General features: G+C 36.3%; 1 protein-coding gene across 1 annotated transcript in view; it reads right to left on the bottom strand.

The window, feature by feature from the left end:
* The window catches only part of LOC123876219 (leucine-rich repeat-containing protein 24-like), a 49,274-nt gene extending 31,520 nt beyond the window's left edge, over positions 1-17,754 (bottom strand). Inside the window, exon 1 of the mRNA XM_045922403.1 lies at positions 17,620-17,754. The gene's annotated coding sequence lies outside the window, so the exon portion shown is untranslated. The remainder of the gene's footprint in view (positions 1-17,619) is intronic.
* Between the last annotated feature and the right edge of the window lie 962 nt (positions 17,755-18,716).

Below are 18,716 nucleotides of genomic sequence, written 5' to 3'. Positions count from 1 at the left end.
TTATCGTGCAAAACATCGGAAAAAAATACCCGAGTACGGAACCCTCGGTGCGCGAGTCTGACTCGCACTTGGCCGGTTTTTTTGACACAATACTCTTCACTCCAAATATACTCCTCTTAGGATACGTGTCCACTGACACCGAGTGAAACGGAGCGGACCGTGAATTGGGTAATCACAGTGCACACTGCTCCACTCCGCCCAGCTCCGCGTCAGTGGAAACGTACCCTTAATGATTACAGCACAGACTTTGAATACTGATTCCTGTGCTGTAGTCATTAACCCAGTTCCACAAATATCAACCGCAATCAACATACGTGTATGTTGAATGTGTGTTCGTATTTGTGCGCGCTCGTACCTCGGCAACAGCTCACAATAAATCTCTCTTTATAGAGCCAATAAATCATATCGCAGAGCCGAATGTATTGCTTTTGCTTATAACTTTATTACCGCCATATTTCTTGTGCCATAAACGATAATATTGTAAAGCTGATTCGGTATTGTTTTTAGGGATCCGTTGTTAAATAAGGAAAGAAATAAATAGCTAATACTATAAAGAACAGATTTCTTTGTTTGTTTTTACAAACAATGTAATCGATGAACTCTGAATTCTGAAACTATTGAACCGATTAACTAACAACACGACTGCCGTGCTATATTGATTTTTTTAAATTATAATTTAATCAATTTTGAGATACACTGCAAATCTAGTAAAATAACCACTCTACGGTTTACTCGTAAAAGTACGGCAATTAGTAAACCTAAATAATAAATATTGTGTACGTAGTTTAAAAAATAAAACATGAGAGTGAAAAATTTTTATTACGTTCGTAACCAACGGTTCGTTGTATATGCCGCGTTTTGCATTAAATGAAAATTAAGCTGTAACCTTAATGTGTGCTTCTGAAATATAGTCTTTTATTCTCCGAGTTACATTTACTTTGAAATTTTGAAACTGAAATTTTCACGCCGGCTAAATGGGAAGACTGGAAAGGACGGTTAATATTTGGAGTGATTTCAAATGTTGAATATCTGCATTCTTACACGGCTGATTTTATTATACAAGTGTAAATTAAAAATTTATAACATCCCCGACAAGTGAAGGTTAGAGTAATAACTAGAAAAGAGCTGATAACTTTCAAACGACTGAACCGATTTTCTTGGATTATAGCTAAGAACACTCTCGATCAAGCCACCTTTCAAACAAAAAAAACTAAATTAAAATCGGTTCATTAGTTTAGGAGCTACGATGCCACAGACAGATAAACAAATACACACGTAAACTTATAACAAAGAGGGGATTTTTGGGTCGGGGGTTAAAATGGAGTGTAATGTTTTCAGGGTTGTATATGTTATTATGAGGATTTCTTTTTTCACCACTAAATGCCTGATGGTGCGGATGCATGGGATACTGTTAGAATCCTTTGGGCATCCGAAGGACATTGACTATGCAGGAGCCGTCTCAGTCAAGCGGTACGCTATAGTTTGCATTCACAAATTTGATACGGGCAACATTAAAAATTCCTTCAATGTTTAAAATTATTTCTCCGTATCGTCATGTAGGAATTTAATAATGCCTTCGGGGAAAAGAAAAAAGCACCCGTGGAATTTCCTTTTTGTATGGGAAAAGTTTACTGGCCTTTCTAGCGTGTAAAAATACCTATCTTTTTATACTTTTTATGGTTCCGTGGTAATGTATTACCACGGAACCATAAAAAGGGTTTCTTGTAAGAAACCCTTAAAGTTTCGTCCAGTGCATTCGTCCGTCTTTCTAAAACAAACTAAATAAAACCGGTCAGTTGGGAGTTGTACACGTATATCAAGGGTTCCGTACAAGAAATAATACTTTTAGTTTTTAATTTGCATGGCGGCTGTTTTGAAATTTTAATTATTTTGTTGTTCTAGCGGCAATAGTACACACACTGGAAATTTCAACTCTCTACCTATTACGGTTCATGAGTAACAGCCCGCTGACAGACAGACAGACAGACGGGCGGACAGACGAACGGATGGACAGCGGCTTAGTGTACATAACCTTAAAAATGAGCGATTGTGAAATGGCATTGCGCATATTATTATGCCTGATACAACAACAGTTAATAATCAATACACATAATAGCGGTACATACAGACAAAATGATCAATAATACGTCAGATTCGGTGAGCCTGATTTCCCCGGGGCCGTGTGAGCCATCGCTTGACGTGATAAATTATATGTCGGCGTCTTATTATGTGAGCCCAATCGAATCAGCGCCCGATCTCCTTTGATAAGCTCTGATTGCGCCTGAAATGGCTGACTGTATATATTTTTTACGTGATATGACACTATTGATGAGATTGTGACCATTGCAAACTGGCTTTACCGACTTTCCTGGTGGATTTTCCAAAAAATCCTTTCACAAAAACCTAGTCCTGACAATTACACACACTACAAAAAATCTGTTGAGCTGTTTTTAGGTGACGATCTTGTATATTAAAAATTAAAAATTTATAACACCCCCGACAAGTGATGGTTACAGTAACTAGATAAGAGCTCATAACTTTCAAACGGCTGAACCGATTTTCTTGGATTCTAGCTAAGAACACTCTCGATCAAGCCACCTTTGAAACAAAAAAAACTAAATTAAAATCGGTTCATTATTTTAGGAGCTACGATGCCACAGACAGATACACAGATACACACGTCAAACTTATAACACCCCTCTTTTTGGGTAGGGGGTTAAAAATATATCTATCTATTTTGAAATCATACGGACATAAAAATGACAAACAGATGGACGTCCAACTTCACAAGACATGAAAATTTTGATTCATTGTTGTAGCATTCGAAATTGGTTTTTTCATTAGATTTCCCTGGGGCTATGTGAGCTATGGCTTGTGATGAATTATTTTGTCAGCGTCTTATTATGTGAGCCCCATCGAATCAGCGCCCGATCTCCTTTGATAAATTCTGATTGGGCCTGAAATGGCTTCTGACTATATATTATATTTTCTAAGTGATATGACACTATTGATGAGATTGTGAGTGTGAACACTACAAAATACACTACACAATACATGCTGGCTAGTAGCTGATACCCGTGTCATCAACAGGGTGAATTTAGGTACTTTGAAAATCCCGTGGGAACTCTTTGATTTTCCTGGACAAAAAATATTGAACAATAACTTAAAATTTAAAAACCCCCGACACAAATAACTCTATAAGAAAACTAGAAAAGAGCTGATAACTTTCAAACGGCTGAACCGATTTTCTTCGATTATAGCTAAGAACACTCTCTATCAAGCCACCTTTCAAAAAAAAAAATTAAATTAAAATCGGTTCATTAGTTTAGAAGCTACGATGCCAGAGACAGATACACAGATAGATAGATACACACGTCAAACTTATAACAGCCCTCTTTTTGGGTCGGGGGTTAAAAGATGAGTCAACCCTTCTGCACCAGATGAGACGAATAACCGCGGTAATATTAGAGGAGTTGTACGGACATAAAAAATGATAAAAAAGATGGGCGTCCGACATCGCAATACAAATGAAAATTTTTATTCATTATTGTAAGCATTTGAAGTTGGTTTATTCATTAGTACGCCTGATTCGTTTAAGACTGATTTCCCTGGGGCCATGTGAGCTATGGCTTGTGTTGAATTATTTTGTCGGCGTCTTTATTATGTGAGCCCAATCGAATCAGCGCCCGATCTTGGGCGGAAGTGGCTGACTGTATTTTCTACGTGATATGACACTTTTGATGAGATTGTGATATACTAGCTGACCCGCCCCGGTTTCGTTCGGAATATAGTCCTGGAAATCCTTTCTTAGTGAGTGCATACTGCCTACGTTATAGAAAGAACGTATCTTCTGTCGAAAATACTAACTAGACATCGTAAAAGGCTTCGACTCCTATGCTCCGCCTCAGGAAGGTCCAAAAGTCATTTGTGGGAATGGGAATGGCTTTTATAACAAAATTTCGCAATCAATTTTGGACTTGCCTTCACACTAGTTTAAAAATCTTTTAAAATTTTGCTCCTAAAAAAAGCATATTATACAATCGAGCATGTAAATGATAAAAGAGCGTGGATTCGACCTGCAGCTCGGTCTAGCAATGCGCGGGACTTCAATTATTTTAAATACATGGCGTAATATTGTATATCAAACCTTCCAACAGAGCAATCGCCGAGTTTCTTGCTGGTTCTTCTCGGTAGGAAAGGTATTCCGAGCCAGTGGTAGATGTACTTGACGATTCAAAAGTAGTTGTAAATGTTTAATTGAATAAAAATATTTTCAATTGAATTTTGAATGCAATGTAAACCGTAGTCAGGGTTTTTGACAACTTTTTCAATTAATATATGCATAGATTATTCAGCCATGTAATTACTAAGGAGATATAAAATTGTGTGGGTGGGTACATTGTCTTAGGGATGTTTACGCGAAGGGGAGACAATAGCGTCAGCAATACTCGTAACTTTCATGATAATTAATCATGACACCCCAGAACACATGTTTTATTGCGAGGCATTAATTTATTATTGTAGACTTTAATTTATTAATTCTATCTAAGGAAAGTGTTACTGTTTGATGTAAAGATATTATTTAACGAATTCACGAGATTTCAATTAACGGGAAGTAACACGTGTTTCACGAATGTTGGAAATTCAATCTTTTGACTCTTGATCTCTATCTTTTTGTCGTGCTCCCTGGTGTAGTGGTGAGTGCTGTGGTCTTATCAACGGAAGGTCCTGAGTTTGATTCCCGGAAGGGGCAATTTTAGAATTTATCGTGTAGAAAACGACAAATTTCGACCACTAAGCTATCTAACCAAAGGCAAAAGGCAAAAAGCGTGCTAAAAATAAAACTTGGCATCCCAACGTAAAGGTTATTGATAAACGCTTAAGCCTGAATGCAGGTTATATCCCGTAAAATCGGAGCACCGCCTTTTTGCCTACCTTACTCCATTAGCAAGTTTCAACCTCCCGTCACATCCACACTAATGGCTATAACATATTGCGGGTAGTTTGATATCGATTTAAATAGTGCCAGTTATGGCTGACATCGCCGCTCGCGATGGTCGGAATCGATTTTTAATAAAATCGATTTTTTATTCTGATGACTTTCCTGTGAAAAACTAGGCTATATCGCCTGGTTTCGCTTGGAAAGCTATAAAGTATAGCTACATGCCTGCAAAAGCCCAAGGTTCTCAATCCAGTAGTTTAAGCTGTATATCGATATTTTTAGTCAGTCAGTTTCATATTAATTAATGATGAGGTACTACATCCCGTGGGAACTCTTTGATTTTCCGGGATAAAAATTGTCCGCCTATCAAGCTAGATTGCTTCTACAGAGAGCTGAGATAAAGAGAAAGAGAGAGAGAGAGAAAGAGAATAATACAGAGATCTGTATTATTTTGAATTAGGTTTTGTACTCGTGGGAATTTTTTGTATCTATAACTTAAAATTTAAAAAACACCCGACACAAAAACCTCTATAAGAAAACTAGAAAAGAGCTGATAACTTTCAAACAGCTGAACCGATTTTCTTCGATTATAGCTAAGAACACTCTCGATCAAGCCATCTTTCAAACAAAAAACACTAAATTAAAATCGATTCATTCGTTTAGGAGCTACGATGCCACAGACAGATACACAGATATACAGATACACACGTCAAACTTATAACACCCCTCTTTTTGGGTCGGAGGTTAAAAAGGAAAAGCTGACTGACTGATCTATGACAGTCCAGTAGTTTGGCATACAGCTAGGCTATTATGATGTAGACATCCGCTAAGAAGGATTTTTGAAAATTCAATCCATAAAAGGGTAAAATTACAGGGGTATGAAATTTGTATAGTCCACGCGGATGAAGAAAACTCCTACCCAATGTGATTAATGGAAAAGGGTCATGACCCTCAACAATGAGGAATACGATGCAAATAGAGAGATTATGTTATAACTTTCGAGTTTAATCCCGCCTAAGTATTTAACTTCCAGCTATATCAGAGCTCATTAAAACGATCGAAGTATTTCAAAAGAAAAATATTTTAGGGTCAATCGTGAGCTTTTTGTATGTATCTTTTCATCCAATCTTTTCCCTTCTACTTTAAGGGGTCTAACGCTGCTCAGGAACACTTAGGTGATTACGCTCGGATAAAAGAACCTTCGTCCCTTTGTAGGGGGCTCCAAAGATACTTCTACGAATATAATTGTAGTCCCCGGTCACGCACCTCTATATTTCTAAGTTAAATATTTGAGTTTCAAGCGATTAAATATCACCTTGCTTGTTGAAATTATCTATCTTACTCTATCTATTTCGGTTCACGAGATACAGCCCACTGACAGATAGACGGACGGACGGATGGACATCGTAGTTTTTTTAGATACAATTTGGCAAATTACTGCAATCTCACCTGGTGGTAAATGATGACGCAGTCTAAGATGGAAGCGGGCTAACCTGGAAGGGGTATGCCAGTTTTCGTTAAACCCATACTCCTTTGGTTTCTACACGGTATAGTGCCGGAATACTAAATTGCTTGGCGGCACGGCTTTGCCAGTAGGGTGGTAACTAGCCACGGCCGAAGCCTGTCACCATAAGGAGTCTTAGTAATACCTCCTTTGTTTGAAGTCGGTCAATAAATCCGTAATCAACGTCGCTTACAGTGTAATCATTGTTATGTGTGGTGTAAGGTTTCCGAAGCCGTGGAACGAACCGCTCGCGCTTGCCGTAGCAAATCCAATAATGCCTCCAATCCGTACCTACCGCGTATTTTGGATAAAAAGTAGTCGATTTCGATTGAATCAGCGAAAATTTCAATTGCTTTGTTTTATTTCAGACTAGCTTATTTCACATTCTGTGAAAATTTCAGCTCTCTTCCTTTTACGGTTCACGAGATTACAGCCCGCTGACAGACGGACGGACAGCGGAGGCTAATAGGGTCCCATTGGCATCCTTCCGTACGGAACCCTAAAAGTCTAGAATCACGAATGCCTAGTTTCATTATTCTTTACTCTGATTGCACATTCTGAAACTTACATAATATGCAAGTGCGACATGCGATAAATCGATCTCACCTACGTTAGACCGTTTACATAACCCACTCTTTTCAAAAAGGCTGAAAATCAGGCTTGAAAATACGACTTTTCATCTCTAAACTTTGATGAACTCTTGAAAATCTGCATTTTAAAATTTTTGCTTAATATGCTAGTACTTGAAGAGTACCTACTAACGAGTGCTGTCTGTCTGTCTGTCCACGGACTGTATTACAAGAACTGTAATACAGTGAAAGGGTTGAAATTTTCACAGAGTGATTTCAATTGCTGTTAGAACAACAAAATATAATATTTGGCAGGATTTACCTAATCCTTAAGACCCATGTAGATAATATGCATGTATGTACCGTACTATATGCTAGCAAAATAAACGATTATGATTATAATAAAAATCCAAAGTGGCGAATTTTGAAATTCCACTAAACCCCCGACCTCTCGAAAGAAGAGGCCGACATCTACCACTAAGCCATCACCGCTTTTTACAACTTAGTTAGTGATGAAAAAGATTAAAAATTTGAGAGGAAACATTACATTTTTCATCCTTTATCGCCACGCACCATCGGTAGGGTTAAAAAATGATTTTAAGAGGGCTCTCTCTCCGTCACTCGTTTCATACAATCGTAGTTCCAATTTCATTTGAATATTAAGCAACCAAAGTCCATGAAATTTTGCAGACATATTCTAGAAACTAATATCTGTGTCTGTGGTGTTTTAGATTTTTCTAAAAATATGTAGTTTTAAAATTACAAGGGCTCAAAGATTTGTATGAAAATTTTTAAGACCGCGTAACTTTGAAACCGAATATTTTAACAGAAATCTGAAAAACCACAGACACAGATATTAGTTTCTAGAATATGTCTGCAAAATTTTATGGACTTTGGTTGCTTAATATTCAAATGAAATTGGAACTACGATTGTATGAAGCGAGTGACGGAGAAAGCCCTCTTAAGTGAGTGGATTCGGTATGCTCTGACGCTTCGGAAAATTGATTTTTTACTAATAAATGCTTTTCATTTCTTTTCGGTTGATTCATTCGCTCGAATGAAAGGATTCCTAGTTATTTGAAATTGCAATTACTGAATTAATCAACGTATGTACACAAGTATAAAGTAGGTAGTGTTCAAAGAAAGCCTCCAATTCACATTGGCCTACGCGATCGGCGAAATGTCGGCTAGTGCAGAGTGCGCTATTTACGAATTGCACCAATATTTCCTTGTGGGTAGGTTTTTTCTGCGACTTAGTCTGTATGATAGGCTTAGGTATGTATATATGATACGTGATGATGATACGATGATATGATATGATGATGATAGCCTTAGGATAATGTAGCTATTTATTAGTGAAAAATTAATTCGACTACATAGACACTAACAAATACCGGCTAATCTGGAAGGGCAACTTTTATTAAACCATATGCCTTTTTGGTATCTACGTGAAATAGTTCAACAAGTAGGTAAGTTACGTAATTTCATTTTCAGTTAACTAGAACTTTTTTACCCCCGACCCAAAAAGAGGGGTGTTATAAGTTTGACGTGTGTATCTGTGTGTCTGTTTGTGGCATCGTAGCTCCTAAATTAATGAACCGATTTTAATTTAGTGTTTTTTTGTTTGAAAGGTGGTTTGATCGAGAGTGTTTTCAGCTATAATCCAAGAAAATCGGTTCAGCCGTTTGAAAGTTATCAGCTCTTTTCTAATTACTGTAACCTTCACTTATAGGGGGTGTTATAAATTTTTAATTTACAGTTGTTCTGAATGACTTTCAAAGGCTTTTTGATCCCAATACTTCTCTGTTAGTAATGAATTAGCCAATATATACTATTTTGAAGTACATAAAAGAACCAAACGGTAAATAAACGATTTTTAAAGAGACTCGTCGATCTTTTAACCAATCAAAAGGCTGGATGGGTAAAAATTTTGTTGAAAAATCATATTTCAACCTCGATTTTCAGCAAAGCGTCCGTTTGATTCTGAGTGTACAGATTCGATATGTGTTTGCTCTAGCGCTTTTCCAATTGGTCCTTTCCTGGAAAATGTTTTCCGTTCTCTTTGAACAGTTTTAGTCTAATTAAGCAATGGTCACTTCTTCCCCCTTTGGTATTTTTGAGGCATTTTCGCGAGCTATGCCACCTGTTGATGATATTACCATTTGCACTTGCTCGCTTTCAATTACGTATTTATGGTTCCGTAGAACAAGGAACCCTTTGTCCAGTCCACCTGACTTTTTGTCTATGGTTCACAGCGATTTTGACAAGTGTAAATTAAAAACTTATAACACCCCCGACAAGTGAAGGTTACAGTAACTAGAAAAGAGCTGATAACTTTCAAACGGCTGAACCGATTTTCTTGGATTATAGTTAAGAACACTCTCCAACAAACCTCCTTTCAAACAAAAAAACTAAGTTAAAATCAGTTCATTAGTTTAGGAGCTACGATGCCACAGACAGATACACAGATACACACGTCAAACTTATAATACTCCTCTTTTAAAAAGGTCGGGGGTTAAAAATATATTATTATGTGTAAATTGATTTACTTGTTTTACTATCCCTTGAGATCTTTTGCATCTTTAAATAGAAAGATCCTTTGGTCCCCTGACTGACTTTGTTAAAGGAGAGATTCCCAACGAGTAACAACTTTTAGTCGTCCAGTTAAAAGTCAAACATTAAAAGAAATAACGTATTCTTACTGACTAAAATAAAGTTTTTAGGGTTCCGCACCGCAAAAAGATAAAAGGAACCCTTACAGGATAACTTTGCTGTCTGTCTGTCGTGTCTGTCAAGAAACCTATAGGGCACTTTCCGTAGACCCGCCTAGAATCATGAAATTTGGCAGGTAGGTAGATTTTATTGCACAAGTAAAGGGAAAAAGCCAATAACCGTAAAGCTTGCATCGCAAAAAAAATATGTTATTTTCTGTTCGATGGTACGGAACCCTTCACGTGCGAGTCTGCCTCCCGCTTGACCGGCTTTTTATGTATGGAAAATCTACAAACGCGTCCCTGGAAATTGGAAAACTGGGACAAATTCAGTAGCTATTCGATGTAGAAATATTACTATTTCAAGCGACTTTAACATCTTTACTTCAATGCATCTTTTATTTCTCTTTTGACCTCATTATTTTGGAATTAAGACTGGAGAGTTCATCTTTTTCAGAGTTCATCTTTTTCAATGCTTTGCGGGTTTTTTAGGGTACTTAGTGCGACCTAGTTGCGACAGCGTAGGTATCCCCTTTAGTCTAGTGGTTAGAAAATGCGACTGGCGGATGATGAAGTCCTGGTTTCGATTCCTGGGTCTGGCCAAAAATAGGTGGGTATTGACTTTTTTCGTCAATATATTCTCAGTACTTGCCCAGAAAGAAAGTTGACATTTTTAACCCCTGACCCAAAAAGAGGGGTGTTATAAGTTTGACGTACGTATCTGTGTATCTGTCTGTGCAATCGTAGCTCCGAAACGAATGAACCGATTTTAATTTAGTTTTTTTGTTTCAAAGGTGGCTTAATCGAGAGTGTTCTTAGCTATGATCGAAGAAAATCGGTTCAGCCGTTTGAAAGTTATCAGCTCTTTTCTAGTTTTCTTATAGAGGTTTTTGTGTCGGGGGTTTTTAAATTTTGAGTTATACCTAATTATTTCTGAACGAATGCATTTAATTGTGAAAAAGTCTGACATATTATGTAATTCAATGGCCCCTAAGTCGAACAAATACTAACCCAAGATACTAACTTTATAGAACAAATACATAGTAGGAGGGAGAGAGAGTCAGCCTGCCAATTCTCATATGGCTAGCGTGATAGACTAAGGCCAAACTGTCAGTCTAATGTGTCTCAGTGCTCAGTAATGAGCCGGTAATGGGTTGCTGCCAATGTTGATAATAATTTTATCAACTGAATGAATTATCATTCTTAGCGATAATTAATTAAGTAAGCGTAAAGATAGAGAAAGAGAGAAAAACAGGATATTAAATATTATGTGTAACAAGTGTAAATTAAAAATTTATAACGCCCCCGACAAGTGAAGGTTACAGTAACCAGAAAATAGCTGATAACTTTCAAACGGCTGAACCGATTTTCTTGGATTATAGCTAAGAACACTCTCGATCAAGCCACCTTTCATACAAAAAAAAACTAAATTAAAATCGGTTCATTCGTTTAGGCGCTACGATGCCACAGACAGATACACAGATACACACGTCAAACTTATAACACCCCTCTTTTTTGGTCGGGGGTTAAAAAAGTACTTTAAAAGGCTTTTAAATTAACAGTTGGGGCCAAAGGGTTTTTAATGTGAAATTGACTTCAAAGGAGCCGTATGATATATCAACACCATTCATAAAGGTCCGTGTTGAAATTACGAAGAGAGGTCTTAAAATATTTTGCTGAGAAATATTATATGAGGATATTTTTAGAATCCCTGAAAATAGAACCTTATTATATAGGGTTTGCGCTAACACTACTGAAAAGATCACTTCGTTTTTAGGGTTCCGTACGTGAATGGTGCCAGCGGGACCCCATTACTAAGCCTCCGCTGTCCGTCCATCTATCTGTTTGTCTGTCTGTCTGTCAGTGGGATGTATCTCATGAACCGTATCTCACAGGTAGAGAGTTGAAATAATAATGAATTTAAAATGGCCGCCATTTCAATAAAAAAAAATTAAAACGCACATAATCTTGTTTGATGGTACTTGACCATTGAAGAGTTCCATTCTAATTCCATTATTTAGAACTGAACCAAGATGTAAAAATTCAACTCCATAGAATAAGACGAAGTGTTTCTATATTGGCTTCCAAAATTTGACCGAAACAAATGATCTAACAAATCCTTCAAGTTATAAATAGCTTGTAAAAAAAGATAAGCTATGAAAATAAAGCTGTATTATTAATGCCTTAGTTTTACACAACTTACTACCTACCTTACTTCCTTCGCATTTTCTCATCCAATTTTTAACCCCCGTCCCAAAATGAGGGGTGTTATAAGTTTGACGTGTGTATCTGTGTATCTGTCTGTGGCATTGTAGCTCCTAAACTAATGAACCGATTTTAATTTAATTTTTTTAAATTAAGTTTGAAAGGTGGCGTGATCAGCTCTTTTCTAGTTATTGTAACCTCCACTTGTCGGTGTTATAGTTCAATCAGCAATTTTCAAATTACGATATTTTTCATCTCTCTCCTCATAAATATAAATCTGCAATTAGGGACATTATATCCAAAATTGACTAGCTTCACTAGTCAGTTTTGTTTCGTTTTTGTTTTTGTTTTTGCTTTATTATTTATGTAATTTACCTATTTTCTGTTTTTTTTTAACCGACTTCCAAAAAAGGAGGAGGTTCTCAATTCGTCAGAATCTTTTTTTTTTTTTTTTTTATTTTTTTTTTTTTTTTTTTATGTATGTTCCCCGATTACTCAAAAACCCCTGGACCGATTTGGAAAATTTTTTTTTTGTTTGAAAGGGTATACTGTGCAGGTGGTCCCATATAAATTTGGTGAAGATCTGATGAATATCTTCGGAGATGGAGAACAGAACTCCTCAATGGATAGGAGCAAATTGCTCGCGATCAGTGTAATAGCTTAGTAAACAGTAGGGTTTTAACTGGGCACAGCATATTATAGTACAGTGGGGCCACTAAAAATTGTGAAATAATAAATTTTCAAAAGAAAAATAAAACCGACTTCAAAAACGACAAACACTAAAAAGTAAAAAATAACTTTTGTTTAGCTACACGTGTAATGTACCTAGGTATGAAGTCGGGCGAGCTTCACTCTTGGATTTCTAATTTTGTTTTAATATGCTCGCTCGACTTCATACCTAGGTACATTACACGTGTAGCTAAACAAAAGTTATTTTTTACTTTTTAGTGTTTGTCGTTTTTGAAGTCGGTTTTATTTTTCTTTTGAAAATTTATTTCCTATGTACCTTCTTATACCCGGCTATTGTGTGTTTTAATTTTGTGATAACTTTTCGATGGAGACTGTTGTGGTGTGTGTGCTTTGTATTTGTGCTACCTTTTGTTTATTTTTAATACTGTTTGTCTCCATAAAAAATATAAATAAATAAATAAATAAATAAATTTTTTAATTTACACTTGTATCGTGGAAAGTTCACCTGAATATACCTACATACCTATTTCGTCAAACACCGCAAGCGTTTTTGTTGAGTCAAGAGGAATTTGTCAATATCTTCTCGAGAAATAAACTCGGTTCGTCAAAAACTTTTTGTCAACCCGAGCCTTATTTATAAATTGTGCTACATAAACTTGTATCGAAAAAGTTTTGTCTTGGTTTTAACTCGGCAGATGAGTTTGGCTTACCTACACACAAAATTACACTGGTACGCACTTTTTAACCCCCGACCCAAAAAGAGGGGTGCTATAAGTTTGACGTGTGTATCTGTGTCTGTGTATCTGTCTGTGGCATCGTAGCTCCTAAACCAATGAACCGATTTTAATTTAGTTTTTGTTTTTTTTAAAAGGTGGCTTGATCGAGAGTGTTCTTAGTTAGAATCCAAGAAAATCGGTTCAGATGTTTGAAAGTTATCAGCTCTTTTCTAGTTTTCTTATGGAGGTTTTCGTGTCGGGGGTTTTTAAATTTTAAGTTATACATAAACTTTACATAAATCTCTGTCTACACGTACTTATGATTAACTGGATTTATGTAAACTAGATTTATCTAAACTTTACAGGAAAAATAAAACTAGCTCTCAACTACTCAGCACAGTTTTGGGTAAAAATCAGCAAAAAATCTAAATAGTTTTGCGATGTTCAAAAATATTTATATTTTAAAATCAAAAACACGACTGCAGGTATTAAACGTATCAAGGTCTGGTGTTTATTCTGCCAATAAAGTTAAGAAAAAAAACGGAAGCCGGAAGGGCATTGCATATTCTAACAGTGCTTATTATAAACGAGGAAGCAAATCGCTTCATACGAGTCCGTGGAATACTTTGATCCCAACAGGCTCACAACACATGATCCGGTAAAACTTGCTCCCTAGTGAATAGATATCAGGAAGATCAAAGAATTTGCGGCAGTATCGTCTACTTTGTTAGTGATTTTTAACCCCCGACCCAAAAAGAGGGGTGTTATAAGTATATACTACTAACATAAAATTCAAATAAAAAATAAGTAATTTAAAAGTTGTTAAAACCTCAACTGCGATTAGCACTGCAGGTTTAGTATTTAGCAAAAACTAAATTAAAATCGGTTCATCAGTTTAGGAGCTACGATGCCACAGATAGATACACAGATACACACGTCAAACTTATAACACCCCTCTTTTTGGATCGAGGGGTTAAATTAGAGTACGATGATATTCTTTGTACTAGTAAAATGGGTCGTCGTAATGAAAAACCCTACGCAGTTCGAGAAAACGCAAGAAAATACATTAATATCGTTCACTTCACGCAACGTTCACCGACAGTTGTAATAAATGGTCCTAATTCCTAATACATCATGATGTCTGAACTTCTTTCAAAGTCAAAGAAATTATACTTATAGACTGTTTACTTTTATGATAATAATGAATAGGGTAGAGATTATGATGTCTAAGTCAAATAAACAGACTAAATATCAAAGCATACTATTAAAGTTGTGTATTAAAATGGTAGAGATTATTAAAATCTCTTGAATCTCTTTGAAAACGGTTAAAACATAAAACAAGCTAGCTAAGTTCAATTTATGAACTGAATCTATAATGTTTTCTGAATTTAAACATGAATAAAACTAACCGAGCAAAACCTTTGAACTCAGATATTATATTTTTAAATAGAAATTTCAATTAACTGTAAACCACATATAAATTGCTAATGTAAAAATTAATTCAATATCAAAGGAAAATACTATCTCCTACAGCTGAAGCTAAAAAAAGCTTGAAAGAAAAATCATTTTTTAATTTTCTTTTTCACGTTGGATGAAAATTAAAAAATAATAAAATATGAAACAACTCAGTTATTTTTTCATCCCACTATCATTAATTTTCTATTTACGTCACTGTCTCATTTCTGACAACATTAGCTATATCCATTATGATAGGAGTTTTTTTTTAAAGAATATTAGCCATGCTAATCATGACTAATACTCCCCTTTCCCCTCCAATTAAGCGTAAAGCTTGTGCCAGGAGTGGGTACCACAATAATGCAACGGGTGGAGTTTGAACTGCCGACCTTCCGGAATTCAGTCCGCTCCTCAACTGTTGAGTTATCGAGGCTTTGTTAAGATAAAATCTCAAATTAGTTTCATTTTAAAATCCATACAAATATTATAAATGCGAAAGTATGTCTGTCTATCTGTCTGTCTGCTAGGTTTTCACGGCTCAACAGTTGAACCGATGAAATAGAATAGAATAGAATTATTTATTTGCATAATGTGTGTATAAAAGATGATGATATGATTACAAGGTTCGACACATTAGCCGGAGTGGCGTACAAATATTGTGTTAGTTATATCTACTTACAATTTAATTAAATTTATTATAATTAAATTTGGTACAGAGGTAGCTTGCATCCACTATTATAAGTATTTACCTAAGTAGTAACTTAATTTTGAAAAATATTTTTTATTTTGAATCGGTGGGCTCACAAATCCTTTCGCAGACGGCAGAAGCCGAAGTGTGGGTTAAGATTTTATCAGTTTCAAGGTAGGCGTTCGGGCGGTTCGGGGCATCAAAGGGTTATCCATCCATTTACCGACTCGAGTAAAAGTTCAAGCGCAGGGGGTTAATTTAACCTTTATTTTCAGTCGGTCCCAGTTATTATCACTACCGACTAACTGATAATAATTTGGCCCGAGATCCCGTAGAAGATGCTTGATAGTCATGCGGTTATATGTATTTTGCGTTTTAAGCACAATTTGATGAAACCTGCATGCTTGAAGTTTTTCGTATGTTTTCAAGTGTCCGAATTTTGCCAATTCGGATTTGGCTTCCATCATGGACTATGGTCTAAACCCTATTCATTCTGAGAGCTCTGTGCTCAGTAGTGGGCCAGCGACAGGTTGAGTTGATAATGAAAACTAGCAAACCCGATCGCACTAGCACTCTTGTGAATTTTCCGAAACTCCTTTCTTAATGGAGGTCTACGTCTTACGTATCCTAAATGCAAAATCTGAATTTGTAGACCAAGAGATTGGATGTTGATAATACAGTCGGTCAGTTCTTCTTTTTCTTAACTACTAGGCTCCGTTAAGTTAAGTTAAGATCCGTGACTTCACATGGATCTATGTTTTTAAAAGACTTTTAACCTCGTCTCTGAGATGCAAGTTATCGCTGTACTAAATTTCTTCAAAATGAGGCTGTGATAAGGGTTCAGACAGATTGACACACTTTCACATTTATATTAAGTATGGATTAGAATATAATTAGGTGATACCCGCAAATTCGACCGCGTGGATTGAGGTTTTTAAAATCTCATGGGAGCTCTGATTTAATTAATTATCCGAGATAGATAGATAGAGGATAGAGCCAATTTTTATCACGGAAAATTGAAGACGGGATTTTCAAAAAACCTAACTTCACGCAGATAAAGTCGTGGGCATCATTTAGTACTAATAGAAATATTAAGTAAGTACAATCCGTTGAATTAGTTCCATTAGAAGAGAATCTGAACAACTTTTCGTAACAATTTTCCAACTTTTCCATAAAATAATGTTTTAGATAAAAGTTGACGAAAGTTAATCCTTACTTACAGCTAAATCAGGGTATCCATGATTGATTATTTCTTACAATTATCTACATAGAATAAAACAGTCGCTTCCCGCTGTATGTATGTACGCTTTGATATTTTAAACTTCGCAATGGATTTTGATGCGGTTTTCATCAATAGATAGAGTGATTCAAGAGTAAGGTTTACACTCATAGTTTAATATTGTTTTATTGTTAATTTGTTGAAATATGATAATTGTTCAAGTTGCCGGAACAAATCAAGCCGACAGAGAGCTTTCATCGAAAATGCTGTCTTATTCTTTTGAAAGCCAGAGCATGTCGCTATCAACCCATTGCCGGCCCACTACTGAGGACGGGTCTCTTCTCAGAGTGAGAAGGGTTTAGCTTAGGCCATAGTCTGCCACGCTGGCCCAATGCGGATTGGCAGACTTCACACACCTTTGAGTAGGTAAAACTCTCATGTTTTTCTTCACCGTTAAAGCAAGTGATATTTCAATTGCTTATAACTCAAAATTTAAAAAACCCCTGACACAAAAACCTCTTTAAGAAAACTAGAAAAGAGCTCATAACTTTCAAACGGCTGCACCTATTTTCTTCGATAATAGCTAAAAACACTCTCGATCAAGCCAAGCCACCTTTCAAACAAAGAAAACTAAATTAAAATCGGTTCATTCGTTAAGGAGCTACGATGCCACAGACAGATACACAGATACATAGATACACACGTCAAACTTATAACACCCCTCTTTTTGGGTCGGGGGTTAAAAACGCACATAACTGAAAAGTTAGAGGTGCGTGCCCGGGATCGAACCCCCGTCATCCGATAAGGAGCCGGACGTTCTAACCACTAGGCTATCACACCTTTTTTAAGTCGCTAGCACCTAACTACTTAAAAAAGAAAACTTTTCAAACTTTTCTTACAAGAAAAATCCATAAACTTACCATGTAAGGAACCGGCAGCGATTCCTAAACAATCACAAAACACATCACTGTTATTTTTTTTTTTTACTTTTTTAATTTTCGTACACAGCACATCACTAGCGTCCCGGAGCGGGACACGGGAGCGGGCGCCGCGACGGCCGCTGAGCTTGTGGACGCCGGGACGACGCCCTCCCCTCCCTACGTCCCGCCATGGCACCCATGATAAAATTTCCCGATTTTCTCGCAATGCGCAATGCATGCTGGTAATTTTTGCTATGCTATCAGTTATGGGAATAATTTCTGAATTGAGAAATTTTATTTATATAAAAGTATGTAATTAATTTTAAATTTTCATAGGTTTATATTTGCAAAGGTTTACGAAATTCTCAGAACAAAAGCCTTTTTCGCGCTTTATAAAGAATCTTAGATTTCTTGAATGACATAACAATAACTGTGTATCTGTCTGTGGCATCGTAGCTCCTAAACTAATGAACCGATTTTAATTTAGTTCTTCTTTTATTTTAAAGGTGGCTTGATTGAGAGTATTCTTAGCTATAATCCAAGAAAATCAGTTCAGCTGTTTGAAAGTTATCAGCTCTTTTCTAGTTACTGTAACCTTCACTTGTCGGGGGTGTTATAAATTTTTAATTTACACTTGTAGAAAAAGAGCTAGGGTTAAGCGCAAATGTGTTTTATTGACAAATAAATAAATAAAATAAAATAACTCAAAAAAAAACAAAACCCATGAAATTCTACTTTTTATTTCAAAAAATCAAAGAGTTCCCACGTTTTCAAAAACCTAAATCCACGCGGACGAAACCGCAGCATCATCTAGTGTTAATACCTAGAGAAACAGGGAAAGATTAGCTGACATGATACTTTGACATAACGCAACTATTTTCAGCGAACTGGGAAATTCGTGTCGCACTACTTTCATTCACCACATCCCGACTTTATTTTAGACTTCGTGACCTAAAAATACCTAACATATATTTCAAATTTTACTCGCAAATCCATTAGGTAATAGTTTCAGCTTATGAGAAAAGTTTCACTAAATAATGATGGTATAGTGGTTAAGACATCAGCTTCTTATCCGGAAAGGCCGGGATTCAAGCCCA

The sequence above is a fragment of the Maniola jurtina genome, chromosome 21, assembly GCF_905333055.1.
Source record: "Maniola jurtina chromosome 21, ilManJurt1.1, whole genome shotgun sequence".
Classification (NCBI taxonomy): domain Eukaryota; kingdom Metazoa; phylum Arthropoda; class Insecta; order Lepidoptera; family Nymphalidae; genus Maniola; species Maniola jurtina.
The sequence above is the reverse complement of the archived record's forward strand: the minus strand, read 5'-3'. Positions and strand labels throughout refer to the sequence as shown.